Source organism: Chlorocebus sabaeus, chromosome 8 (genome assembly GCF_047675955.1).
Source record: "Chlorocebus sabaeus isolate Y175 chromosome 8, mChlSab1.0.hap1, whole genome shotgun sequence".
Lineage (NCBI taxonomy): Eukaryota > Metazoa > Chordata > Mammalia > Primates > Cercopithecidae > Chlorocebus > Chlorocebus sabaeus.
In genome coordinates this window covers 21,914,450-21,930,264 of record NC_132911.1, presented here as the reverse complement: position 1 = coordinate 21,930,264, position 15,815 = coordinate 21,914,450, and the positions used below count along the sequence as shown (strand labels likewise).

Sequence of the window (15,815 nt, the reverse complement as noted above, 5' to 3'; positions counted from 1 at the left end):
GTGACTCCCTGGAGCCCTTGGGATCGAGTTCAAACCCTGAAACCTGGCCCAACAGCTCCTTCACAGCCTGACCCTGACTCTATAGCTTCTCTCTGTCTGTAGCCCCATGAGACCTTTCAGGCTGGCCACTTGAAACCATTTGCTATGATTTTTCAGGGCCAGGGCCCTCCAAGGAAGGATGGGATATGAAGAGCAAGGAGGAAGGGAGGTGTCCTAGATAGGGTAAAGCTGTACAGAGGCATGGGGTTGGAATATGGTGGATATGTTCAGGGCTCTACCCCTTTGGATATTTGATCCTTATAGCCTGGAAATGCCCGTCCTTCTCTACTTTGACTCACAAGTTCAGCCATGGCCTAAGATCCAGCCCTGTTATAATCACCTCTCTGAAGCCTTCCTTAGTCCATCCAGGTAGAGGTAAAGCCTTCCTCTGTGGACCAGGAGCGTTTTGTAAACAGATCAACCACCTAATGCATGGTGGATATTATTTATTCACATGTGGCTGTTTTCCCCACCTAGACTATTGAGGCAGAGACTATATCCAGCTTCTTCTTTTTAAAAAATTGTTATTTATTTATATATTTTGAGACAGGATCTTCTCTGTTGCCCAGGTTAGAGTGCAGTGGCACTGTCATAGCTCACTGCAGCCTCTAACTCCTGGCCTCTAGCAATCCTCCCACCTCAGCCTCCTGAGTAGCTGGGACTACAGGCACACACCACTACGCCCAGCTAATTTTTTTAATCTCTTTTTTGTAGAGATGGGGCCTTGCTATGTTGCCCAGGCTGTCTCAAACTCCTGGCCTCAAACAGTCCACCCACATCAGCCTGCCTCCTAAAGTGCTGGGATTTACAGTCATGAGCTGCTGCACCCAGCCTATATTTCCAGTTTCTAGCATGGCCCATTTATATTGTGGTTGCTCAGTAGGTGTTTGTGGATATAATGAATCACTAATCACCTCCATTTCTTTTTTTTTTTTTTTTTTTTTTTTTGTGATGGAGTCTTGCACTGTCGCCTGGGCTGGAGTGCAATGGCACAATCTTGACTCACTGCAACCTCCACTTCCCAGATTTAAGCGATTCTCCTGCCTCAGCCTCCCAAGTAGCTGGGATTACAGGCGCCCGCCACCATGCCCGGCTAATTTTTTTGTATTTTTAGTAGAGACGGGGTTTCACTATGTTGGCCAGGCCAGTCTTGAACTCCTGACCTCGTGATCCGCCCACCTCAGCTTCCCAAAGTGCTGGGATTACAGGCGTGAGCAACCGCACCCGGCCAATCACCTCTATTTCTTATATGCAATAATTTAGTATGTCCCAGTAGATAAAGTTTGATTCAAAAGATAACTGACCAATTGGAGTATCTAAGAGGCCAAAGACCAAGGATTCATATGGACCAGAATTATTATATTACAGATGAGGGAAATGAGCCCAGAGGCATCAAGCCACTTACCCACTGTCACACAAGTAGTTGAAAGTACAATTTGAACCCAGCTCTGCTCTCAGGATTTTTCTCTTTTTAATGTTTTAAATATATTTTTCAAAAGTAACACATGCCCATGATTTAACAAAATTAAAGGCCAGGCATGATACTCATACCTGTAATCCCAACACTTTGGGAGGCCGAGGTGGGTGGATTACCTGAGGGCAGGAGTTCGAGACCAGCCTGGCCAACATGGTAAGACCCCATCTCTGCTAAAAATACAAAAAATTAGCCAGGTGTGGTGGCGCACGCCTATAGTCCCAGCTACTCAGGAGGCTGAGGCAGGAGAATTGCTTGAAACCAGGAGGCGGAGGTTGCAGTGAGCTAAGATTGCACCACTGCACTCCAGCCTGGGCAAGTGAGACTCTGTCTCCAGAAAAAAAAAAAAAAAAAAAAGACAAGAAAAGAAAAAATTGCTGGGCGCGGTGGCTCATGCCTGTAATCCCAGCACTTTGGGAGGCTGAGGCGCGTGGATCACGAGGTCAGGAGATCGAGACCATCCTGGCTAACACGGTGAAACCCCGTCTCTACTAAAAAAATACAAAAAACTAGCCAGGCGAGGTGGCGGGCGCCTGTAGTCCCAGCTACTTGGGAGGCTGAGGCAGGAGAATGGCATGAACCTGGGAGGTGGAGCTTGCAGTGAGCTGAGATCGTGCCACTGCACTCCAGCCTGGGCAACAGAGTGAGACTCCATCTCAAAAAAAAAAAAGAAAAAAATTAAATACTGCAAAAGTATGTACAAGAAAAGTGAATTCTCACTTCTTTCCCTGACCCTCAGTTTCCTTCTTTTTTTTTCTTTTAATGCATCCCAAATGTATGTGTCATCCTTGCACAGGAGCCATGCTAATCTTCTCTGTATCATTCCTATTTCAGTATGTGTGCTGTGGAAGAGTGCTAGCTTCCTACCTATAAGCAATTCATTGCTTTTTTTTAAGATAGTAATTGTAAAATTCCATAGAATGGAGTACTATTCAGCTAATAAAAAAGAAATAATTACTGATATAGGCAACAACATGAATGAATCTCTAAAATACGTTACGTTGAGCAGAAGAAGAAAGCCACAAAATGGTATCTACTATATGATTTCATCTGCATAGGAAAAATGGTTATATGAAGTATGATTGAATGGAACATCATGCAGTTAGGAAATACCATATTTTAAATTAGAAAAATATTTGATGACATGAGAAAAGCCTCAGGAGACACTGAAAAGTGAAAAAGCTGAAATATAACCATATATATACAGTATTATCCTCATTTTTATTAACAAACATGGCTGGCTCAGTTACTTGGGAGGCTTAGACAGGAGAATCGCTTGAACCCAGGAGGCAGAGGTTGCAGTGAGCCAAGATGGCACCATTGCACTCCAGTCTGGGCAACAAAGCGAAACTCCATCTAAAAAAACAAAAACAAATACATGGCTGGGCACAGTGGCTCACGCCTGTAAACTCAGCACTTTGGAGGCCAACGCAGGAAGATCACTTGAGCTCAGGAGGTCGAGACCAGCCTGGGCAACATGGTGAAACCCGTCTCCATAAAAAATACAAAAAAAATTACTGGGTGTGGTGGCATGCGCCTGTGGTCCCAGCTACTTGGGAGGCTGAGATGGGCAGATCGTTTGGAAGGCTGAGGTGGGCGGTCTCTGAGGTCGAGGCTGCAGTGAGCTGAGATCGCATCACTGCACTCTGGCCTTGGTGACAGAGTGAGACCCTGTCTAAAAAAAAAAAGAAAAGAAAAGAAAAGCATAAAATAAAAGCCTTAAGCCAGGCATAGTGGTATTCACCTGTAGTCCCAGCTACTTGGGAGGCTGAGGCAGGAGGATCTATTGAGCCCAGGAGTTTGAGGTCATATTACACTATTTTCATGCCTGTGAATAGCCACTGCACTCCAGCCTGGGCAACATAGCAAGACTCCATTTATTTAAAAATAAAAGACCTCAAGAGAATATTAATATACTCATTCAACAAGTATGAATTAGGTGTGGACTGTGTGCCAGGCACTGTGTTAGGGATATGGAAACGAACCAAAACTGATGTAATTCATACCCTCACTGAGCATAATCTATCAAGGAAAAAAATGTGAATAGCAGCCATCACTTGGTGGTATAATAAAAAAATTTTTTTCTTTCCAGTGTTCTATGGTGAGAAAGTATTGCTATATAAATAGGTGAAAATAAGGCCAGGTGCAGTGACTCACAACTGTAATCCCAGCACTTTGGGTGGCTGAGGCAGAGGGATCACTTGAGCCCAGGAGTTCCAAACCAGCCTGGGCAATGACATAGGGAGACCCCGTCTTTATAAAAAAAAATTTGTTTTAATTAGCCGGGTGGCCGAGCACGATGGTTTATGCCTGTAATCCCAGCACTTTGGGAGGCTGATGTGAGTGTATCACCTGAGGTCAGGAGTTCGAGACCAACCTGGCCAACATGGTAAAACCCAGTCTCTACGAAAAAATACAAAAAAAAATTAGCCCAGGCATTGTAGTGGGTGCCTGTAATCCCAGCTACACGGGAGGCTGAGACAGGAGAATCACTTGAACCCGGGAGCTAGAGGTTATAGTGAGCTGAGATCATGCCATTGCACTCCAGCCTGGGCAACAAGAACGAGACTCCATCTCAAAAAAAAAAAAAAAAAAAAAAAAAAATGCCAGGCACGGTGGTGAATACCTGTGGTCCCAGCTACTCAGGAGGCTGAGGTAGGAGGATCACTTGGACCCAGGGAGTTGAGGCTGAAGTGAACCATGATCACACCACCACACTACAGCCTGGGTGGCAGAGCAAGACCCTGTTGTAAAAGAAAAAGAGAGAGAGAGAGAGAGAGAGAGGAGGGAAAAGAGAGAAAGAGAGAGAGAAAGAAAGAAAGAGAAAGAAGAAAGCACTTTTCTTTGTCTTCACCTATTTATTTATATGTTTATTTATTGAGACAGGGTCTTGTTCTATTGCCCAGGCCAGAGTGCAGTGGCATGATCATAGCTCACTGCAGTCTCTGTCTCCCTGGGCTCAAGTAATCCTCCAACCTCGGCCTCCCAAGTAGCTGGGACCACAGGCATGCCACTGCCATGTCCAGCTATTTTTTTCTTCTTCTAGAGATGGGGGTCTTCCTATGTTGTCCACTCTGGTCTGGAACTCCTGGACTAAAGTGATCCTCCCACCTTGGCCTCACAAAGTGTTGGGATTAGAGGCATGAGCCACTGTGCCGGCTGCTCTTTTCTTTTAAAGTCCTACTTCCAATAGAGTTAAACATTCATTTGCTTTCTCAGTGTCTTCTCTGATTAAAACAAAAAACATCTAGAGCCACTCCATGAAAATTTAAAAAGAGGCCAGGCATGGTGGCTCATGCTTGTAATCCCAGCACTTTGGGAGGCCGAGGCGGGTGGATCATGAGATCAGGAGATCGAGACCATCCTGGCTAACACAGTGAAACCCTGTCTCTACTAAAAGTACAAAAAATTAGTCGGGCGTGGTGGCGGGCGCCTGTAGTCCCAGCTACATGGGAAGCTGAGGCAGGAGAATGGCGTCAACCCAGGAGGCAGAGCTTGCAGTGAGCTGAGACTGGGCCACTGTACTCCAGCCTGGGCGATAGAGCGAGACTCCGTCTCAAAAATAAAATAAAATAAAATTAAATTAAAAAGAAGAAAACTCTAATTGAGCTCCCTTCCCAAACAATTGTTTTCCCTAACAAATAAAATTTAAGTTCACTGCTGGTGTGGTGGTGTTTTTAGACATTAACAATTCCCAACAATCATTGGAGAGCCCAATTCATTCAGCCGGTGGACCTCTCCACCTGGCCAGATGTCCACTTGGTGAATTTAGCATCCCCCCACTTTTTTTTTTTTTTACTTTCTGCATTGGTCAGAAGACATAAATATTTTAAATAACCAAGATTCATGTTTAACTATCATTTCTACACATTTCTTCAAATCTGGGTTTCCTTCTTACAGGGCTTGTGAGCTTTGGTGTATTTCCTCATGAAACTCACTAAGTACTTCCTAAACCTTAATTAATGACCAGTTCCTCTGAGACATAATTATGAACACTTTTAATTTAACAAAAGCACAGGGAATCCTTGTTTCCACTGTTGTGTGAAAGTAACCTGGCTTCAGTTTCTATTTATATGAAGCCATTAAATGTTAAGCTTCTGTGTTAAATGCAGGTAAGAGAACTGTAGAATATTTTAAAAACTAGAGTAAAATGAGCATTTCTAAAATAGCTACACAGAACAAAATGTATTTTATAATGTATAATCTGCAATTTTATATAAAAAGCACTACATAGGCCAGGCATGGTGGCTCACCCCTGTAATCCCAGCACTTTGGGAGGCTGAGGCGGGCAGGTCACCTGAGGTCGGGAGTTTGAGACGAGCTTGACCAACATGGAGAAACCTCATCTCTACTAAAAATACAAAATTAGCCGGGTGTGGTGGCACACACCTGTTAATTCCAGCTACTGGGGAGGCTGAGGCAGAATCGCTTGAACCTGGGAGGAGGAGGTTGCGGTGAGCCGAGATTGCACCATTGTACTCCAGCCTGGGCAACAAAGAGTGAAACTCCGTCTCAAAAAACTACATAAATTATTTATAATGCACTATATCATATTTATGTTTTATCATATATTTTAATTTATATCCATGAGTGCATTTAGTTTTGATTAAATTACTTTGGAATGACCTGTCCCTCCCACAGTCTTGTGATCTAAAAAGATGACCAAGTCGGCTGGGCAAAGTGGCTCACGCCTGTAATCCCAGCACTTTGGGAGGCTGAGGCTGGTGGATCATGAGGTCAGGTGACAGAGACCATCCTGGCTAACACAGTGAAACTACATCTCTACTAAAAGTACAAAAAATTAGCTGGGTGTGATGGCATGCACCTGTAGTCCCAGCTGCTCAGGAGGCTGAGCACTGTTTGAACCCAGGAGGCGGAGGTTGCAGTGAGGTGAGATCATGCCACTGCACTCCAGCCTGGGCAACAGAGTGAAACTGTCTCAAAAAGAAAAAGAAAACCCAAGTCCAGATAAAATATGTAATTTTTTATAATTAGCAAAACATGGCCCAAAGCAACATCCTACCAATAATGGCCTGATATCAATTAGTAATCTCTTTGGATACACGTAAAAAAATGCTAATGAAATTTCTGCTAACTGGTAAATATAGATTTACAGGTTGATATTCAGGCCACTGTTTGGGTAGTGCACAAACCCTTCTTTTCTCCCCGACTTCTTTTTACACGCATTGGGTGGGCAAACCCCTTAATGGCACATCATCCCCGAGCAGAATCCCTTATGAAAACTGTGGTAAGAATTGGCAGTCCCAGTCCAGGCGCAGTGGCTCACACCTGTAATCCCAGCACTTTGGGAGGCCGAGGCGGGCGGATCACGAGGTCAGGAGATCGAGACCATCCTGGCTAACAGGGTGAAACCCCGTCTCCACTAAAAATACAACAAATTAGCCGGGTGTGGTGGCGGGCGCCTGGAGTCCCAGCTACTTGGGAGGCTGAGGCAGGAGAATGGCGTGAACCCAGGAGGCAGAGCTTGCAGTGAGCCGAGATTGCGCCACTGCACACCAGCGTGGGAAACAGAGCAAGACTCCATCTCAAAAAAAAAAAATTTTAAAAATTGGGAGTCCCAGACCGGCTGCGGTGGCTCACCCCTGTAATCCCAGCACTTTGGGAGGCTGAGATGGGTGGATCACTTGAGGCCAGGAGTTAAAGACTAACCTGGCCAACATGGTGAAACGTTGTTTCTACTAAAAATACAGCAATTAGCTGGGTATGATGGCACAGGCTTGTAATCCCAACTTAGGAGGCTGAGACAGGAGAATGGCTTGAACCCAGGAGGTGGAGTTTGCAGTGAGCCGAGATCACACCACTGCACTCCAGACAGAGCGAGACCCTGTCTCCAAAAAGAAAAAGAAAAAAAGAAAAGAATTAGGAGCCCCAAAGCTGCTGTCACTTCCTGCTTGTGACTGTTGTTTGCTTTATTGCAGAACAGGAGAAAATGGCGGCAACCACTACGTAACACAGTTGATTGGTCCACAGGTAAGATACCAAGGTAAACAGCACTGGCATTCAAGTTGCTTGGGCCAAAAATTTAGAATCAGGGATGCCTTTCCACACACTATATCCTGTCAACTTCCTCCCCCTACTGTCTATTTTCCTATACAGCAGATCTTTTTAAACTTAAAGCATAAAACTGATCTGTCATTCCTCTGGTGAAAACCCTCATTAGGGCCAAGGGCGGTGGCCCACGCCTGTAATCCCAGCACTCTGGGAGGCCAAGGCAGCAGGATTACTTGAGGAGTTGGAGACCAGACTGGGCAACTTAGTGAGACCCCGTCTCTAAAAATAAAATTAAATTAGCCGGGCTGGCTGAGGTGGGAGGATCTCTTGAGTCCGGGAGTTTGAAGCTGCAGTGACCTGTGACCCCATCTCTAAAATAAACAAAAACAAATGTCTTCTCCTTTCCCAAAGTAGTCTGACTCTTGTCAACTTTGAGCTGGGACCAAACTTCTTCCCCCATGTCCGCTGCAGTCCAGACAGACTGGCCTTGCTTCTGCTGTTCACACATACTGGCCTCAAATAGACGAAGCTTATTTCTGTCTCAGCATTCTTGCATTGACTGGCCCTTTGGCTTAGAACATTCTTCTACAGTCACAAAGCTCAACTCAAATGTCACCTGGTTAGAGCCCTTTCCTGGACCACCTCTATCCCTATCTGCACATTCTCTACCTCACTACCCTGTGTTAATTTATCTGTAGTACTTGGTTTTTATTTCCCCTCACTCCTTAAGGGAAGCATATTTGTCTTGTTCACTGCTATGTCATACCGTACCTGGCAAAGTTGGAGCTCAACAATTTGTTGAATGAATGGATTTCATCTTACTCTTGTCTGGAGCAGAAGTTTTTCACCTGGGGCACAGGGGCTTCAAGAGATCATTTCCTTCTCGTCTACCTCCCGTCCCCATGCTGGTCCCAATTATAAATGAAATTAAAGGTTTGAGTAGATTTACACATGCTATGAGTGTGTATGAACAATCATGTATTTTTCTCAAAGGATTCTCAAAGGAATCCAAAGAACAAAATGTTAATTACTACTAGTACAAAGCTTTAATTTATAAAACACTTTTGCGTATTTAGTCCTCATTGTGCTTATACCTACCTTATAAGGTAGGCAGTGTAAAATTATAATTTCTACTTCGTAAAATTATTGAAATGCAGAGAGGTTAAACATGTTAGAGATCACACAGATAGTCAGTGATGGAATTGACACAAATCCGTTCTTATGGATGCAAAATCCTGTGGCTTTTTTATTTTTTTATTTTATTTTTTTATTTTTATATATGGAGTCTCGCTCTGTCGCCCAGGCTGGAGTGCAGTGGCGCGATCTCGGCTCCGCCTTCTGGGTTCCTGCCATTCTCCTGCCTCAGCCTCCCGAGTAGCTGGGACTACAGGCGCCACCACCACGCCCGGCTAATTTTTTGTATTTTTAGTAGAGACGGGGTTTCACCGGTTTCACCGTGTTAGCCAGGATGGTCTTGATCTCCCGACCTCGTGATCCGCCCGTCTCGGCCTCCCAAAGTACTGGGATTACAGGCGTGAGCCACCGCGCCCGGCCTTTTTTTTTTTTTTTTTTTTTTTTTTGAGATGGAGTCTGGCTCTGTCACCTAGATTGGAGTGCAGTGGCACAATCTCAGCTCACTGCAAGCTCCACCTCCCGGGTTCACATCATTCTCCTGCCTCAGCCTCCTGAGTAGCTGGGACCACAGGTGCCTGCCACCATGCCCAGCCAATTTTTTGTATTTTTAGTAGAGACAGGGTTTCACTGTGTTAGCCAGGATGGTTTCGATTTCCTGACCTCACGATCCACCTACCTTGGCCTCCCAAAGTGCTGGGATTACAGGCATGAGCCACCATGCCCAGCCAATCTGTGTTCTTTTTGAAGATAAAGACACAATCCAGAACTCTGGGGAAGTAGGTTTGCATTGGTTCTTACCTTCGTTTGCTCAAAAATTACCAAACATCAATACTTTTCCAAGGATTCTCCCATTTAAACTAGTTTACAAGGCTGCTTTAAGTTTTTCAGTGAAAAAACATTATCATCAGTTAGATCAAGGCAGTCTTCCATGCAGTCAGCCTCCATTTCAAACAAAATGTTGAGAGAACATACTAACCGGCCAGGCATGGGGCCTCATGCCTGTAATCGCAGCACTTTGGGAGGCCGAGGTGGGAAGATCACAAGGTCAAGAGATAGAGGCCAGCCTAGCCAACATGGTGAAACCCTGTCTCTACTAAAAATACAAAAATTAGCTGGGCGTGGTGGCACACACCTGTAGTCCCAGCTACTCGGGAGGCTGAGGCAGGAGAATCGCTTGAACTCAGGAGGCAGAGGTTGCAGTGAGCCGAGATCACACCACTACACTACAGCCTAGGCAAAAGAGTGAGACTCAGTCTCAAAAAAAAGAACATATGAACTGAGGAACACAAAATTATTTCCTACTAAGCTTAGTTGAGCACAATTAGAAAAACAGATTTGTAGGAATATACCTTAAAGCCGAATAAAGACGATATTGAGATCTCTGTTTAGATTTTTATTTTATTTATTTTATTTTTGAGACGGAGTTTTACTCTTGTTGCCCAGGCTGGAGTGCAGTGGCGCAATCTCAGCTCACTGCAACCTTCACTTCCCGGGTTCAAGCGATTCTCCCGCTTCAGCCTCTCAGGTAACTGGGATTATAGGCATGCGCCACCACACGCAGCTAATTTTGTATTTTTAGTAGAGATGGGGGTTTCCCCATGTTGGTCAGGCTGGTCTCGAACTCCTGACCTCAGGTGATCCGCCTGTCTCGGCCTCCCAAAGTGCTGGGATTACAGGCCTGAGCCACTGTGCCCAGACTTATTTATTTATTTAGAGACAGAGTTTTACTCTTTTGCCCAGGCTGCAGTGCAGTGGTATGATCTCGGCTCACGGCAACCTCCATGCCCCGGGTTCAAGCGATTCTGCCTCAGCCTCCTGAATAGCTGGGATTATAGGCACCTGCCACCACGCCTGGCTACTTTTTGTGATTTTAGTAGAGACAGGGTTTTGTCATGTTTGCTGGGCTGATGTCAAACTCCTGACCTCAGGTGATCCACCTGCCTCAGCCTCCCAAAGTGCTAGGATTACAGGTGTGAGCCACCACACCAGGCCAGATTTTTATTTTTGTAGACAGGTCTCAGTGTTGCCCAGGCTGGTCTCAAATACTGACCTCAAGCAATCCTCCTGTCTCAGCCTCCCAGTGCACCAGGATTGCAGGTGTGAGCCACCACACCCAGTCTGTTTAGATTTTACCTGCCCTTTTAGTTAGAATATTTCACTGAATCATGTATACTGAAAAATCAGTATGATCCCTTTGGTAAAATCAGCTTTCCCAGAAAAGAAAAATGTAAATTCCATCTCTCTCTCCTGTTCTCTTGATTTTCAAGAGGGGGAAAGAATTCTACAGTATTTGCAGAATTTCTACAATGCTTAAATTGTGTGAATTTGGCAGCTTAAGCTATTTCACTTCAAGGGCCACATCTATAGAATAAACCAGACAATGGCTTCAACAGAGCTTGTTTTATAAACCTCAAGAAGTTAGAGGCCGGGCGCGGTGGCTCAAGCCTGTAATCCCAGCACTTTGGGAGGCCGAGACGGGCGGATCACGAGGTCAGGAGATCGAGACCATCCTGGCGAACACGGTGAAACCCCGTCTCTACTAAAAATACAAAAAAATTAGCCGGGCGAGGTGGCGGGTGCCTGTAGTCCCAGCTACTCGGGAGGCTGAGGCAGGAGAATGGCGTAAACCCGGGAGGCGGAGCTTGCAGTGAGCTGAGATCCGGCCACTGCACTCCAGCCTGGGAGATAGAGCGAGACTCCGTCTCCAAAAAAAAAAAAAAAAAAAAAAAAAGAAGTTAGAGAACATGCCACTTGAGAGAATCGCCTGTTCTGGGAGCATACTCAAGATCAAAGAGTTTTTTTTTTCTTCCTTACTAGCATCTATAATTAAAGACCTAATCCTTTATTTTAAGCAAGAAAACGATTCCCTTTATTGAATTAGTTGTTTTTCTTCTTAAAACCCAAAGGTTGACATCAAATTTTGGGGTGAATGTCCTATTAATTAGCTTGGGTCATTCTTTGATTTTGATGCATTTAAAATGTTACCCAAATGCAGAAAGACAAACCATATTTTTTTCTTTTTGAGATAGAGTTTTGCTCTTGTTCTCTTGTTGCCTAGGCTGGTGTGCAATGGCGTGATCTCAGCTCACCGCAAATTCCGCCTCCCGGGTTCAAGCGATTCTCCTGCCTCAGCCGCCCAAGTAGCTGGGATTACAGACATGTACCACCATGCCAGGCTAATTTTGTATTTTTAGTAGAGACAGTTTCTCCATGTTGGCCAGGCTGGTCTCAAACTCCTAACCTCAGGTGATCCGCCTGTCTTGGCCTCCCAAAGTGCTGGGATTACAGGCATGAGCCACCGCACCCAGTCCCGACAAACCATATTTTAAGAGAGCACATTGGCCAGTCACGGTGGCTCACACCTGTAATCCCAGCACTTTGGAAGGCCGTAGTGGGTGGATCACCTGAGGTCAGGAATTCAAGACCAGCCTGGCCAACATGGTGAAACCCCATCTCTACTAAAAACACAAAAATTAGCTGTGCATGGCGGCACATGCCTGAAATCCCAGCTACTTGGGAGGCTGAGACAAGAGAATCTCTTGAACCTGGGAGGCGGAGATTGCAGTGAGCTGAGGTCGCGGCACTGCACTCCAGCCTGGGCAACAGTGAGACTCCATCTCAAAAAAAAAAAAAAAAAGGCATATCATTTAGAATTACTTCATCAAAAAAACTTGTTCAGGAGCCTCCTCTGGGAGATCCTGATGGCTTTGTGTCATACGAATGCATTTGTGAAAACCTGTGTGGATTATTGCCTGAGTTTGTTCTTAGGGAACCTCAGTGTTCCACAGATCTGTAAGTAAACTGGTTGTAGAAAAACATCTAGAGAGTCTGGGTGTGGCTCTCGCCTGTCATCCCAGCACTTTGGGAGGCCTAGGCAGGAGGATTGCTTGAGCCCTGGAGTTCGAGACCAGCCTGCGCAACTTAGTGAGACCTCTTTTCCACTAAAAATCAAAATTAGCCAGGTGTGGTGGCGCATGCCTGTACCCCCAGCTAATTGGAAAGCTGAGGTGGGAGAATCACTTGAGACCGGGAGGTTGAGGCTGCAGTGAGCCATGATCGTGCAACTGCACTCCAGCCTGGGTGACACAGCAAGACCCTGTCTCAAAATAAAATTGAAACAGACAAACATCTACAACCTAGTAGAACTTCTTCTTGGCTTATGATTGCCAGGGTCAGAACACTTTGGGGTTATTCCTTAACCATAATTGATGCTACCATCTTGGAATCTAACCCACTGCTGGATCAAGGATACTTTGTTATAAAGGATAAAGGATTGCCGTTATAAAGGATACTCCATTAACTCCCTTCCTTCATTAAAAAACAAAAACAACCGGGCGCGGTGGCTGACGCCTGTAATCCCAGCACTTTGGGAGGCCGAGACGGGCGGATCACAAGGTCAGGAGATCGAGACCGCGGTGAAACCCCGTCTCTACTAAAAATACAAAAAATTAGCCGGGTGCGGTGGCGGGCGCCTGTAGTCCCAGCTACTCAGGAGGCTGAGGCAGGAGAATGGCGTGAACCCGGGAGGCGGAGCTTGCAGTGAGCTAAGATTGCACCACTGCACTCCAGCCTGGGCAATAGAGCGAGACTCCGTCTCAACAAACAAACAAACCAAACAAACAAACAAAAAAACCCCCAACAACCTGACAAGGCATGGGGCAAGAACAGACATCTGGCCGGGTGCGGTAGCTCAAGCCTGTAATCCCAGCACTTTGGGAGGCCAAGACGGGTGGATCACGAGGTCAGGAGATCGAGACCATCCTGGCTAACACAGTGAAACCCCGTCTTTACTAAAAAATACAAAAAAAAAAAAAAAACTAGCCGGGCGAGGTGGTGGGCGCTTGTAGTCCCAGCTACTTGGGAGGCTGAGGCAGGAGATGGCGTGAACCCGGGAGGCGGAGCTTGCAGTGAGCTGAGATCAGGCCAAGAACCCGGGAGGCGGAGCTTGCAGTGAGCTGAGATCAGGCCACTGCACTCCAACCCGGGCGACAGAGCGAGACTCCGTCTTAAAAAAAAAAAAAAAAAAAAGAATAGACATCTGCTGAAAAGAAATAAAACTGTTTTTTGGCTGGCATTTCTTAGCATCCTTAGCCGAAGGCTGATAAAGGACCTGTGGATCGCTCCCAACCACTGATTTTTTTTTCCACTATTAAAAAAAAAAAGTCAGCTGAAAGCCACCAATCACGAATGCAATGTAATTCTGTTTATTCCAGAGGATGAAAGGGATTCACTCCTGCTGGGATTTGAACCTGTCACTCTTCAGAAGTTTAGGTATTTCACCCTAGATCATGACGAGTACAAAATCTTTCAAACAGATGAGCATTTTGTTTTTCCACACATCAAAACCACCATGTCCACATTTAGTGTGATTGCTATTTCTTGAAGTGGGTTTTGCCCAAATTCAATCCAAGCATCACTGAATGGAAAAGTGCACAGAAGGAACAAAGTAGGAGAGTACACTCATTATAGCATTTTTTTGAATTTCAGTTATTTCACCTTCCACCAAAAATGTCCTAGATGGCTTAGCTGATTAAGAGTATTACAAAGAGATGGCTAAGGTCAAGGTTTTAATCTACTTAATGGCCTGTTTGCTTAGCTCTGTTCCATGCGGGCCACAAGTACACCTCTCTCAAACTTGACGTTTCTAAATAAAGGTGGACCGAGTAATAAAGCATAAGTGAAACCGTCACTGATGACTGGAAGACACAACAGGAACTGCTCGCCATGGAAAAGGAGCATTTCCACCAACACAGAACTTAAAGACATTTCATTTAGTCTATTTTTTTTTTTTTTGAGACGGAGTCTCACTCTGTTGCCCAGGCTGGAGTGCAGTGGCACGATCTCGTCTCACTGCAACCTCTGCCTCCTGGGTTCAAGTGATTCTCCTGCCTCAGCCTCTTGAGTAACTGGATTTACGGGGGCACACCACCATGCCCGGCTAATTTTTGTATTTTTAGTAGAGACGGAGTTTCACCATGTTGGCCAGGCTGGCCTCAAACTCCTGACCTCAAGTGATCCACCTGCCTTGGCCTCCCAAAGTGCTGGGATTACAGGAGTGAGCCACTGCACCTGGCTCCTTTAGTCTTTTCATTCATTCTTTCCATATGGTCAGTGCTGACATCATAGAAAGAAACCAGATACGGCCTCCACCCAGAAGGAATTTGGTATGCAAAGAATAGCAATTACAATGCAAGTCCTGTAACTGAGGTATGCAGAGACAGACTCCTGGAAAGGCAGGAGGGACTGCAGGCAGAAAAGGACTCGAGGTATCAGGAGCTGAAGGGCAGAGTGAATGTCATTTTGACAGCAAATGGCGTAGTAGTGAGGTAATGCAAATTAAATGACCAACACGAGCCACTTCATATATTATTTTTGTTTTAACAAAGGAAGGAGTAACAGGCATTTGGAAATCTCTAATGGAGGTAGTCATAAGATTGAACCAACTTTTTTAAAAATCTTACTAGTCATTTCTGTTGTCGAAGAAAAACAGATCCCTGACCCTACAACTAAATTGGAATGAGAATAACTTTAGCATTTTAAGTCTCATTGGCAGAGGACTTTTCCCTGTCAGATATAGAAATGTGGCTGAAACAAACTAAGCACACATTACAAGTTTCAAGTTTATATAAGAGAAAACAGGGTGATAGAAAAGTCTTCTTGGAAACACCACAATTCTTTGATCATGCAACAGTGAGATCACAGCCTCCGAAAGAGATAAACTAACCAATTTTGGCCAGGCTTGGTGATTTGCGCCTATAATCCCAGACTTTGGGAGGCCAAGAGTTCAAGGCTAGCTTGGGCAACATGGCAAGATGTTTCTATTAAAAAAAAAAATTTAAAAATCAGTCAGTCATGGTGGTATGCACCTCTAGTCCCAGCTACTCAAAAGGTTAAGGTGGTAAGATTGCTTGAGCCTGGGAGTTCAAACTCACTCTCTTTAGATAGATATAAAACTATATATATAGATACAGAGTTATCTATCTATACAGGAAGATAGATATATCTAGAGAGAGAGAGAGAAACCAATTAGTTTTAAAGTGAGTATAGGCCAGGCATGGTGGCTCATGCCTGTAATCCCAGCATCTTGGGAGGCCGAGGCAGGCTGATCACCTGAGGTCAGGAGTTCTAAGATCGGCCTGGCCAACATGGCACAACC

The 15,815-nt window shown here is 45.2% G+C and overlaps 1 non-coding gene across 1 annotated transcript; it reads right to left on the bottom strand.

Annotated features, from left to right (window-relative positions):
- Window positions 1-2,264: 2,264 nt before the first annotated feature.
- LOC119618947 (U6 spliceosomal RNA) lies at window positions 2,265-2,369 on the bottom strand. The gene has a single exon (XR_005235293.1). It is a non-coding gene; the product is annotated as a U6 spliceosomal RNA (small nuclear RNA).
- Window positions 2,370-15,815: the final 13,446 nt, after the last annotated feature.